At 42.8% G+C, this 11,221-nt stretch overlaps 1 pseudogene; it reads left to right on the top strand.

The window, feature by feature from the left end:
- The first annotated feature begins 8,374 nt into the window (after positions 1-8,374).
- On the top strand, positions 8,375-9,529 carry LOC144783279 (T-complex protein 1 subunit delta pseudogene; annotated as a pseudogene).
- Positions 9,530-11,221: the final 1,692 nt, after the last annotated feature.

Genomic DNA, 11,221 nt, shown 5'->3' with positions numbered 1-11,221 from the left:
TTTTGCACCACCATCTCTGCCATTTGAAGTTATTCAGATTGATTACATACAGATGGAGAGAGTGAATAATTTGAAATATGTGTTAGTGGTGGTTTGTGCTTTCAGTAAATGGGTTGAAGCCTACCCCACCAAGGAAGCCACTGCGGTCGCAACTGCTAAAGCTTTGGTTAAAGAGTATTTCCCCCGATATTGTTTGCCCCGGATTATCTGGTCTGATAATGGAACACACTTTAATTCTTCGCTGGTTCAGAGCGTTTGTGATGGTTTACAAATCAGGCAGAAATTTCATGCAGCTAGACACCCCCATTCAGCAGGTCTAGTTGAAAAATATAATGGTATATTGAAACTGAAAATGGCCAAAATCCGCGCTAGTACTGGATTGAACTGGCCCGATGCTCTCCCTTTAGCATTTTTGTCTCTGAGAACAACACCACACACAAGAACGGGGTTATCACCTTATGAGGTCATTTTTGGCCGCCCTGCAAATGTGTGGGGAGTCCCTAGGCCCAGGTCCTTTAGAGATATTGATTATCCTTTGATGACAGATTACCTGTATGCTTTGACTAAAGATTTGCGTTCTATTCATCAACAGGTATCCGAGGCATTGCGACCACTACCAGAGGGTCCTGGACATCGGTTGGAACCAGGCCAGTGGGTTCTGGTGAGGAACTATCAACGGAAATCAAGTTTGGAACCGAAATGGTCAGACCCCTACCAGATAATACTTGCCACATGGTCGGCCGTGAAGGTGCATGGACGGAAACATTGGATCCATGCAAGTCATTTGAAGCGTCTCCCTCTTCCTTTGCCCGTTGATTTGCAAAACCGTGAAGGAATTCCAAGCCAAGAAGGAGAGTCGCTTCGGAGCTTTGTACCATTTTCGGAAGCCCAGGAAGAGGGGCAGCAAGGTGAAGCGGTGCCCCCAAGTAACGGAGCGGCGGCTCACTCAACGAAAGCCACTGTTTCTGGTACATCACAGGATTCGAATGCATCTAATGATCCTGCAACTGAATTGTTTTCTGACCAAGAGCAACCTGGTCACTGTAAATACGACCTGCGGCCCGAAAACAGCGTGGTACCCTAGATTCATATGGTAGGAGTTAGGGAAAGACTTGAGCTGAGGAACATCGAATAGATTTGCTGGAGTACTGAGCGAGACACTGGACTGAACACGTTGAGAGCTTGGAACATTGTGCTAAGTAGCTTTGTTCAGCAAGAAGGACTGAGATAAGGGCTGCGGTTGTTCTGCAAGAGGAGAAAAGCTGTTTTCTTTGGATGAGCAAATTAAGAGCCTGCCTGTGAGGCTCTAGACGGACACAGGAAGAAGATCCCTTAGTGGGAAGAAGAAACCCCTCTGGTGGTGTGCTTGCTTTGTGGATACCAAGATCGTTTTTTGGACTTATAGAAAGGGACCGAGTAAGATTTGGACTTATAGAGAGTATGTTTCCTTTTGCTCGATTCGCAATGGAGGATGAGAGGCCACTAGCCCCTCGGCGATATGTGGATAATATGCATTTGTTTTGCGGATGGTCCACCAGAGTGAAGGTGGCATTCGTTGCTTTTATCATTATCGTTACAATAATTATGATGAGTGTATTTGTATATTTAGAATTTCAGCATCCAGTACAGAAGTTGTTAGGAACTACTGTCGCCCCGGAAGAGCATCTCTTCTATTCTTTGCCCCCTCATAAGGCCAGTGAAGAGAAGGGGTCCCAGTAGCCATGGAACATAAAAACACACAATTGAAAAATAATCAAGAACACATAAATTGAAACCACATTGTTTACTTCACAATGGGAATGCGTATCGAATATGCAAGGATAAATACACACAATAATAGAACACTCGTTTCGGTGGTGCCCCAAGGAGGGAGAGGGGATGGTCCGGTGTAGTGAAGGTGAGGAATTAGTGAGGAAAGAAGTGGCGATTCAATAGTGACAGTAAAATCGGAAATTGTCAATCGTTTGACAGAGTTACACACTATGTACAGAAAAAATAAGACACATAATGTTCATAAGAATGTTCGAAAAAGTCATCCTCCAGGTTATCCAATAAATGTAGACAGTGGGGAATGGAGATGACACACGGAAATGGACATCGACGTTTCGACCCTCAGGGATGCAGATATCAATGGTTATCTTGCTGGGGGGTCTTCATCAGGACTGGGGGACACATAACCTAGTAGATGTATGAAAATTATATACGTTGTGAATACGGGATAGAACTCCCTGTATATAGTTCAAACAAACTACTGTCTACATTTATTGGATAACCTGGAGGATGACTTTTTCGAACATTCTTATGAACATTATGTGTCTTATTTTTTCTGTACATAGTGTGTAACTCTGTCAAACGATTGACAATTTCCGATTTTACTGTCACTATTGAATCGCCACTTCTTTCCTCACTAATTCCTCACCTTCACTACACCGTCCCATCCCCTCTCCCTCCTTGGGGCACCACCGAAACGAGTGTTCTATTATTGTGTGTATTTATCCTTGCATATTCGATACGCATTCCCATTGTGAAGTAAACAATGTGGTTTCAATTTATGTGTTCTTGATTATTTTTCAATTGTGTGTTTTTATGTTCCATGGCTACTGGGACCCCTTCTCTTCACTGATTTAACTACCCAGGTCCCCGTACCTTCTACTGGGTCAACCCCCCCTATTAATAATTTCCCTCATAAGGCCAGACATAGAGAAACTTATATGAAGAATGCTTTTATTGAAATATTGCACCAGACACACACTACTACGAATAAGACGAACTGCTGGGTATGTGGGTTACTCCCTTCAGTCATGCACCAGCACGAACTGTTTATTTCCTTACCGATGTCTTATTTAGCTAGTTGTGAAGCTTGGTTCCAATTGTTATCTTTGATGTATTCACATTATGTAGCTGAACCAAAAAGTTATACTGAAAAAGATTATGAGGCTATCCTGAAGTACATAGAGAAACATCAGGGATTTGATGCAGCTGGTAACGGAGGAGAGGGTTCCTTGGATCCCAATGCTTGTATGAATATATATACTGACTATAAAAATGTTACATGGTTAATGGAGGAAATGCAGGATTTTGAACTTTTTAATGATACTATGTACTTCCAGCATTTTAAAGAAAGAAACGTTACGAATGACAAGGCCTTTCCGATCCCCATAATTAATACTACCTCTCCCTTTTGCATACAGGGAAGAGGTCATGTTAAGGTAGGAAAGAGTAGATGCAATTACACCTACACTTTACAAGTATACAGTACCCCACCTATGATTACCCCTCCAGATGTCTATTTCGTTTGCGGTGAGAATGCCTATACGTGGCTTCCCCGGGGATGGGCGGGAAGTTGCTATCTCTCATTTCTCTACCCTCCTGTGTATATTGCTCAGCCCGACTATCACAGAACTCATCAGTTGATGCAGAAAGGGGTGATAGTTAGCTGAAATGTTCGAAGCTACGATCTCGATAGTACTGACCAAACAGATACTTCCTTGCAGCAATTCGAAGACTTTGCTAAGGGTCTCACCTCCTTCTGGGAACCCATATTCAATAGTCGCAGTATAAGACGCCTGTCCCGAATAGTTGAGAATGTGGTCCAAACCACCACTGGGATTTTAACTAATATCACTGTGTAGTATTTTTATCTAGGAACCTGAATCGATATTTCTATTTTATGCCCTTGTCCGGTTATAATCAATAATATCCATACAACGGCATAGTAATCATATCCATAATTCAGTCATAGCACATGCTGTCACATTAAGCAAGGCTACTTCCCCGGCCCCCTAGAAAGCACAACGAGTTCTCTAAACAAAACCAAGCCTCCAGCAACCTGGGAAATCCCCCTTGCTTTTGTTTTGATTTCGTCCTAGAACTCCTGTAAAGCACTGTAAGAATGGCCAGTTCTTAGTGACATCTTTATTGACGTCTTATGTCCAACCTTACGTCAAACCCGGCACCTTTCAGGTATAAATATACCAACGTTGCCTTAAGCAAAGACACGGTGGTGGTTTTGGAGCAGAGCAGCCATCTACTTGCCCGAGAGCCCAGCTGATGCGAGAGCCCACGGACGCTGCCCCTCCTCTTTGACGCACTGAGAGAGACGCTGTCTTTTCTCATGCCGAGAAATCCAGCTCCGGTGTTTCCAGATACCTTCGCGGGTTACTGGGATATCGAGTCCTGAGAGAGAGATACAAGACCTCCTGCTTTCTATTTACCTAGGTACGGAGCTGACTAAACCCTTAAAGAGAATTCTTGAGTCAGATTCTTGGCAAAACAAACTTAACTTAAACTGCTACTTACTTACTCCTTCCCACGTATTAGGCTTAGGTCAGGTACACCGGGGTAGGCGTATTTAGAAGCACCAGTTGAGTACGATTAGTCAATGTATATATGTATGTATATATTTTATCTATTTTAAAGTATCATATGGCTAAGAAACCATATCAATGCTTTTACAGTATTATTTTATAATCCTCCTTTTACTGTACGCACTTTAATTTACTATGAGTATTGCAATTGTGGCAATTCATTTCTCTTGCATGAGGAAGAAGACTGCTCAATAAATAACACCTTTTATTGAAAACGCCCGTCTCTCTTTTCTCTGCAATCTGGTGAAACTAAGTACGCACATTTGACTGAGTGAAATAGCTGTCTTTTGTTTTCACACGACTCTAGAGATACACTCTTATTCTGGGAGAGCAAAGTTGTCATGTTTTATGGTTGTCAGAAGCTAATCCCTTCTTGTCTATCCAGGGAGGTTAAACTCCTCCTCGTTTATTCGAGAAAGTTTCTAGTGACCTCTGAGCTAGCTGGCAAACCTTAAGTCTAATATAGTCGGTAGAGACCTAGTCGACCTCAGTCCTACGTCTACACTGCTGAATATATTATTCCAATGCGCAGAGCCTATTGGGAATATAGTAACTACACTACATGGCGCCCAACGTTTGGTAAGGCGATAAATCTAACGCAAGACGTTAGAGTAACTCAGTCGTGCTTTTTCACACAGACCCTTTTCCCCGTAAATACTCCAAAAGACGTCTGGAGTGGGTAAAAGGTTAAACTCCGCCGGAACTTAGTAGGAAGAGGTTTCTATGTATAGTTTTTGGTTTATTCAACGTTAAAAGATACAGTGTTCCAAAATATTGTGCACCTAATCTTTGTTTCCTTGAAACTTGATCTGCAACAAAAAACCTTTCTGTCAGTAAAAATGTCAGGAAGTGACGACGAAAGGGAGGCAGCTAGAATAGCAGCTCGACTCCTAGAGGATGACACTAGTCTCCTGCAGACCGACCCGAATGCTATACTCATTCCGGTCAACATAAGAAAAACTATAACTCTTAAACTTATAGAAAATGGACTAACATCGAGAGGTGGTATAGTCGTATTCATAATTGAGGCACATGAATATCGGCAGACAGAGGTATTCTATTCATGGATAAACTTTCCAACAGCAAACGCTGTCACACACGAATTCCACTATTACAAAATAGAGGAACCTCCGGATGAATACACTCCTTTCGAGGAGGTTGAAATCCCATTAAAATACCAAGAACACCAGCTCTGGTTTAAAGGCGCCCTAAAACATAATAATCACATCACCAGGCTCGGTCCACTAGGTAGACCAGGAGCAACGTGGCCGGTTCTAGCCAGCTACACACCACATCCTGACATTAATAAAATGTCAAGCGAAGATCTCTTAGTTAAAATAAAAGAATTAACACAGGCATATAGAGAGTTAGTTCAATTGGCAACGGAGGATATAACTTTCCTCCAGAAATTGAAAGAAACAGATATAGCAGACCAACCAATTGAACTTGCCAGAATCATAGAAAAATCCTATGAAGAACTAGGAAGAGATAGTTTGGGTGGGAAACCAGTAAAACCCCAACTAACTGAAAATCCTGAAAAGATATTTATTAAAAATAATCTAAACACTCCAAAAAAGAGCTGGGATGGAAATAAACAATCCACTCCCAAAGAAAAAAGATTCCAGTCCAGAGGAAGGTCTCCTCGGCGGAGAGAAAGATCTCCGGACCAAGGACACAAGTCTCCCCAGAGGGAGCCCTCTGAGAAAAGATACAACCTTAGAAATAGGGATAATTTAAAGAAACTTGATAGATATCAAGATATTGATACACGTCTCTCTCTATCTTTTCAGAATTCCTCGCAGAAATCAGAACGAAGAGGACGGTCAGAACACAGGGAAGAGCACGTCAAGTCCAAAGACAAGGAACCTGCTCATCAAAGTAAAAAATTACAATTTCCAAAAAAGAAGGTAGCCAGTATTAAAATAATCAAACATGCCGAGGATACTGAGGACACAACTGAAAAACGGAGAGTGGGCCCAGACAATGCTAGACAGCGCAGCAGAAGTGACCATAGCTCGCAAGATCCTGATGAATCATCTGGAGACAGTGGACACGAATGAATACATTCAGGTGGAAACTGCAGATACCCGAGTTAGCAAACCTCATAAAATATACGAAATAACATCACGTATAGAGGGAGATAAGACTAGGAAAGTAAGGGGTCTATTTTGGGATAACCTTTCGAAAGGATATGACATCATTTTAGCTGAGAAAGACTGGCCACCAGAGTTTGTCAGGGAGTGCCCTCATGGCGAAGAAATGATTATGCCTGCCTTCTCAAATCATATCCCAATTCATAAAAAAATATACACTTGCAAGAAAATGGGCAGTAGCCCAAGCTCCTGCATTATATAAAAATCATGTAGGATGGGATGAGGACTCTCCTCCTCACAAAATCCAGTTAAAATGTCAACCAACTGCACAACGGCAGTACCCAATTAAGCAAGAAGCTAAAAAACAAGTCAGGGAGATTTTAGATCAACTTGAATACCAAGGGGTGATTGAAACATGCACCTCACAAATGAACAATCCTTTGTTTCCTGTCTCCAAGACAGATGATTCATATCGTCTAGTTTTGGACTACAGACACCTTAACTCATGTTGCAAGACATTTGCAGTACAAAACTCACACAGTGCAGCACTAATGAATAACATCGTGCGCAAAAAAATATAAAACGACATTAGACATCTCTAATGGATTCTTTTGCCAAAACATAGCACCTGAAAGCAGGTATTTGACCGCTTTCTCAATAATGGGGTCTCAGTAAATTTCTGCCGACTCCCACAGGGGTTCTAGAATAGCCCAGGTTTATTCTCAGCAAGGGTGACAGAGTTACTACAAATGTATGATGATGAGGCATTATCTTATGTCGATGACATCTATTTGACAGATGATGACTTGGAGACTCACTTGAAAAGAGTGAACACCATAATACTTGGGTTCGCAGCAGAGGGTTATAAATTCAACTTTACAAAGTCACGAATTGCCCATCTAACAGTCCTGTTTTTAGGATATGAATTATCAAGTGAAGGCAAAAGCCTAGCAGACAATTTCTTAGAGAAGTGCGCTGTACTCCAAGCACCAAAAACGCTGAGGAACTTACAATCAATACTAGGTTTCCTGAATTTTGGAAGAACTTACATTCTAAATTATGCAGAGAGGGTTAAACCTCTCTATGAAATAAAAAAAACATTCAGTCTTGCGGAAAACATTGTAAATGCGGTTCAAACAGCTGTAGCAAAAGAAAGAGCCCAAGCCCATGGCAAAAGGATAACTGTTTTTTTTTTTTTGGTTTTTTTTTAAACCAAAGTCTTTATTAAATTAGGTTGCAATAAGCAGAAATGTTTGATTTGTAAAGGGTCCAGGTCCGGAGCGTTCTTCAGTTCCAAAATCCACAGTTTTGTTAATACACTGATCTATCTGGTGTTCACCACATCATCGATCTTCAGAATACTACGGACAGTTTCAGTAGCAAGTGTTAAAGCACTGATTGATACCGATAACGGCTGTACGACTAGCTCCTCCAAGATATTAGAAATTCCACCCTTTCTAACATTAATACCTGATGTTTTTTCTCCCTGTGCATGTCTATTTCTCAACTCTGTCACAGTAGAAATGGGATTAAGTCCAGCATTTTCTGTTAGCGTTGATGGTATGACTTCAAGTGCATCCGCATAAGCTCTAACACAATAGGACTCCATGCCACTCAAAGTGCGAGAATACTCATTCAATCGCAAGGTCAATTCAGTTTCTGGAGCACCACCTCCTGCTATTAGAGCTCTTTTCTTCACTAAACAACGGATAACACACAATGCGTCATGAATGGAGTGCTCTGCCTCTTCAATTACTAGCTTGTTGGAACCACGAACGACAATGGTGACTGTTTTCAGGGCTCGAACAACCAGTGATCTTTACAAGTTTTCCAGAGCCGTTTAAGCTGACTTCTTCTGCAAGTTCCGCAGATCCCAACATATCGGCAGTTTCACTGGAAGCTTCCTTTTCCTTTCACTGAGGGCTGCTGGCTGGAGAAGGGGGCACCCAGTATCTACATCCATCCGCCGCACGCACAGCAGCCAGGACCATGCCCGAATACGCCACCCCACGGGTGCTGACTGCCGGCACCGGCGCCAGGATCAAGGGCGCGTACCAGGACCGAGACAAGCCGGCGCAGATCCGATTCAGCAACATCTCAGCCGGGAAAGCCGTTGCTGATGCTATAAGAACTAGTCTTGGACCAAAAGGCATGGACAAAATGATTCAAGATGGGAAAGGAGATGTGACTATCACAAATGATGGAGCTACTATTCTGAAGCAGATGCAGGTCATGCACCCAGCAGCCAAAATGTTGGTAGAATTGTCCAAAGCTCAAGACATCGAAGCCGGTGACGGCACAACATCTGTTGTTAATATTGCTGGTGCCCTCTTGGATTCCTGCTCAAGGCTTCTTCAAAAAGGAATCCATCCTACTATTATCTCTGAATCGTTCCAGAAGGCTGTTGAGAAAGGGATTGAAGTCTTGACCAACATGTCTCAACCAGTTCTGTTGAGTGACAGAGAAACGTTGCTAAATAGTGCAACTACTTCATTGAACTCAAAGGTGGTTTCTCAATACTCTAGTCTGCTTTCTCCAATGAGCGTGGATGCAGTGATGAAAGTGATTGAACCAGCTACAGCCACTGGTGTGGATCTTAGAGATATAAAAATTGTCAAGAAGCGGGGTGGAACAATTGATGATTGCGAAATGGTTCAAGGTTTGGTGTTGACTCAGAAGTTGGCCAGTACTGGAGTATCTCGTCAGGAGAAGGCAAAGATTGGTCTCATCCAGTTCTGCTTGTCTGCCCCAAAGACTGATATGGAAAATCAGATTGTAGTCTCAGACTATGCACAAATGGACAGAGTATTGCGTGAAGAGAGAGCGTATATCTTGAATTTGATCAAACAAATTAAGAAGGCTGGATGCAACGTACTACTCATCCAGAAATCTATCTTGAGGGATGCTGTCAGTGATCTGGCTTCACATTTTTTGAATAAAATGAAGATCATGGTGATCAAAGATATTGAGCGGGAAGATATTGAATTTATCTGTAAGACCATTGGAACAAAGCCAGTTGCCCATATTGACCAAAAGGATAACTGTTTTAACAGCAGAATCAGCCTTTGAGTCAGTAACAAGCCCATGCAATTTAACTACCGTGGCATTAGATCCAAAATGGATACAATGGGAAAATTCTCTTGCCCCAGATAAAGTGAAATACTATTTTGACCCGAACATGAAAAAACTGAAAGATCTAACATATGAAAAAGAATATCTTCTGCCAATCGAAATTCTGCCCCTAGAACAGTACGCCTGTGTAATATATACAGACGGATATGCACAACCCTCAGTTTGGTGAAAGCAAGCTTACAATGCTACGTGCGAGGTTGTTAAACTCCGGTGTCGCGGAGGTAAATTGAGACCACTGGTAACAATGTCACAATCTGTAAAAGACAATTCAGGTCAACAAACTGAATTAATAGCTTTAAAAATGGTGCTCGATATTGCCGATCGCGAATTCCCGACACTAATAGTGTGCGATTCGCATTTGTGCGTCAAATCTTACAATAATGACTTGCAGAACTGGGTTCAAAACGGTTACAAAGATGACACAGGTGCCACAATCAAGCAAAAATCGCTTTGGGAACAAGTAGTTCTTTTACAGAAAGAACTACAAAAGACTCACGTGATACACACACTGAGTCATCAGCGTAATGGCGTTCACGTTGCAGGGAATTCATTGGCTGAGACAGCCACAGCGGAAGCAACTAATCCGGCTTCCGTAGCCACAAAAAAGCGTTCAGAAAAATACATAGACGGGAAAACCATGCTGGCGGTAAAAACGTCTTCAAAAGGCGACTGTGCAGCACTACCCGTGAACTATCCACTCAATTATACATACATAATAGATGCAAACTCCGTTCCTTTTGCTCGAATCCCTGGAGTGGGGGATAGAGTAATTCCAATCACGAACAGGAGAATCTTCTGTGGAGAAGCGTGGCTCAGTGGTTAGAGGCGGCAGACCCGGAAGCTGAGATCGGCCGTGGACCAGGGTTCGATTCCCCGCCTCGGCGGGTCTCGGGCTCAAAAATTCCAAGGACTCGACAATTCTCGCTCCGGTGCCTACTCGACTCATGGGGTCACACTCTGCGACTCTGGGCAATAGCTTGCTTAATCTCCACTACGGCCCCTCGCGGTGGGATGCCTGGCTTTCACCTTGTGGATACCCTGCCGGGGTATCTCACAGGGGAATACCAGGACGGGTTCCCTAAGCAAGCGCCTTGATGCCTTCGGGTGATACGTGTGCTATATAAGTCGCAATACATTTACATTTACATTGATTCAAGAAGCACACATGGGTGAGGGTCTAAGACACCAGACGATCAAGGAATCTCTGAAAGAATTGCAATCAGAATACTGGTGGCCGGGGATGAGCCTGCAAAATTACAAATTTGCAAAGGATTGTCAAAACTGCAATCGAGATCGCAGTAGTGAACCGGCCAGAGTAGTGCCAGGACCCCTATTAGAAAGCATAAGGCGATCTATACGCATAATCAAACAGGAAAAATGCGTCCCAATGTATATTATTTAAGACTAGATTCACTTAAAATGTAGACCACAGCGCTCGGCTGACGCCAGAACTGTTGTAAAAGATTTGCGAGTCTATATCGGCACATACGCAATTGGCATGCTACATTCTGACCAGGGTCCTGCTTTTAGCTCTCGAGCTTATAACAAGGCCATGACCAGCATGGGCATTGCATTGCGGTACTCTTGTCCCTTCCATCCTGAGGGAAGCGGGATTGTGGAAAGAAAAAA

The sequence above is a fragment of the Lissotriton helveticus genome, chromosome 9 (assembly GCF_964261635.1).
Source record: "Lissotriton helveticus chromosome 9, aLisHel1.1, whole genome shotgun sequence".
Taxonomy (NCBI): Eukaryota; Metazoa; Chordata; class Amphibia; order Caudata; family Salamandridae; genus Lissotriton; species Lissotriton helveticus.
This window is presented reverse-complemented; position numbering and strand designations above follow the sequence as displayed.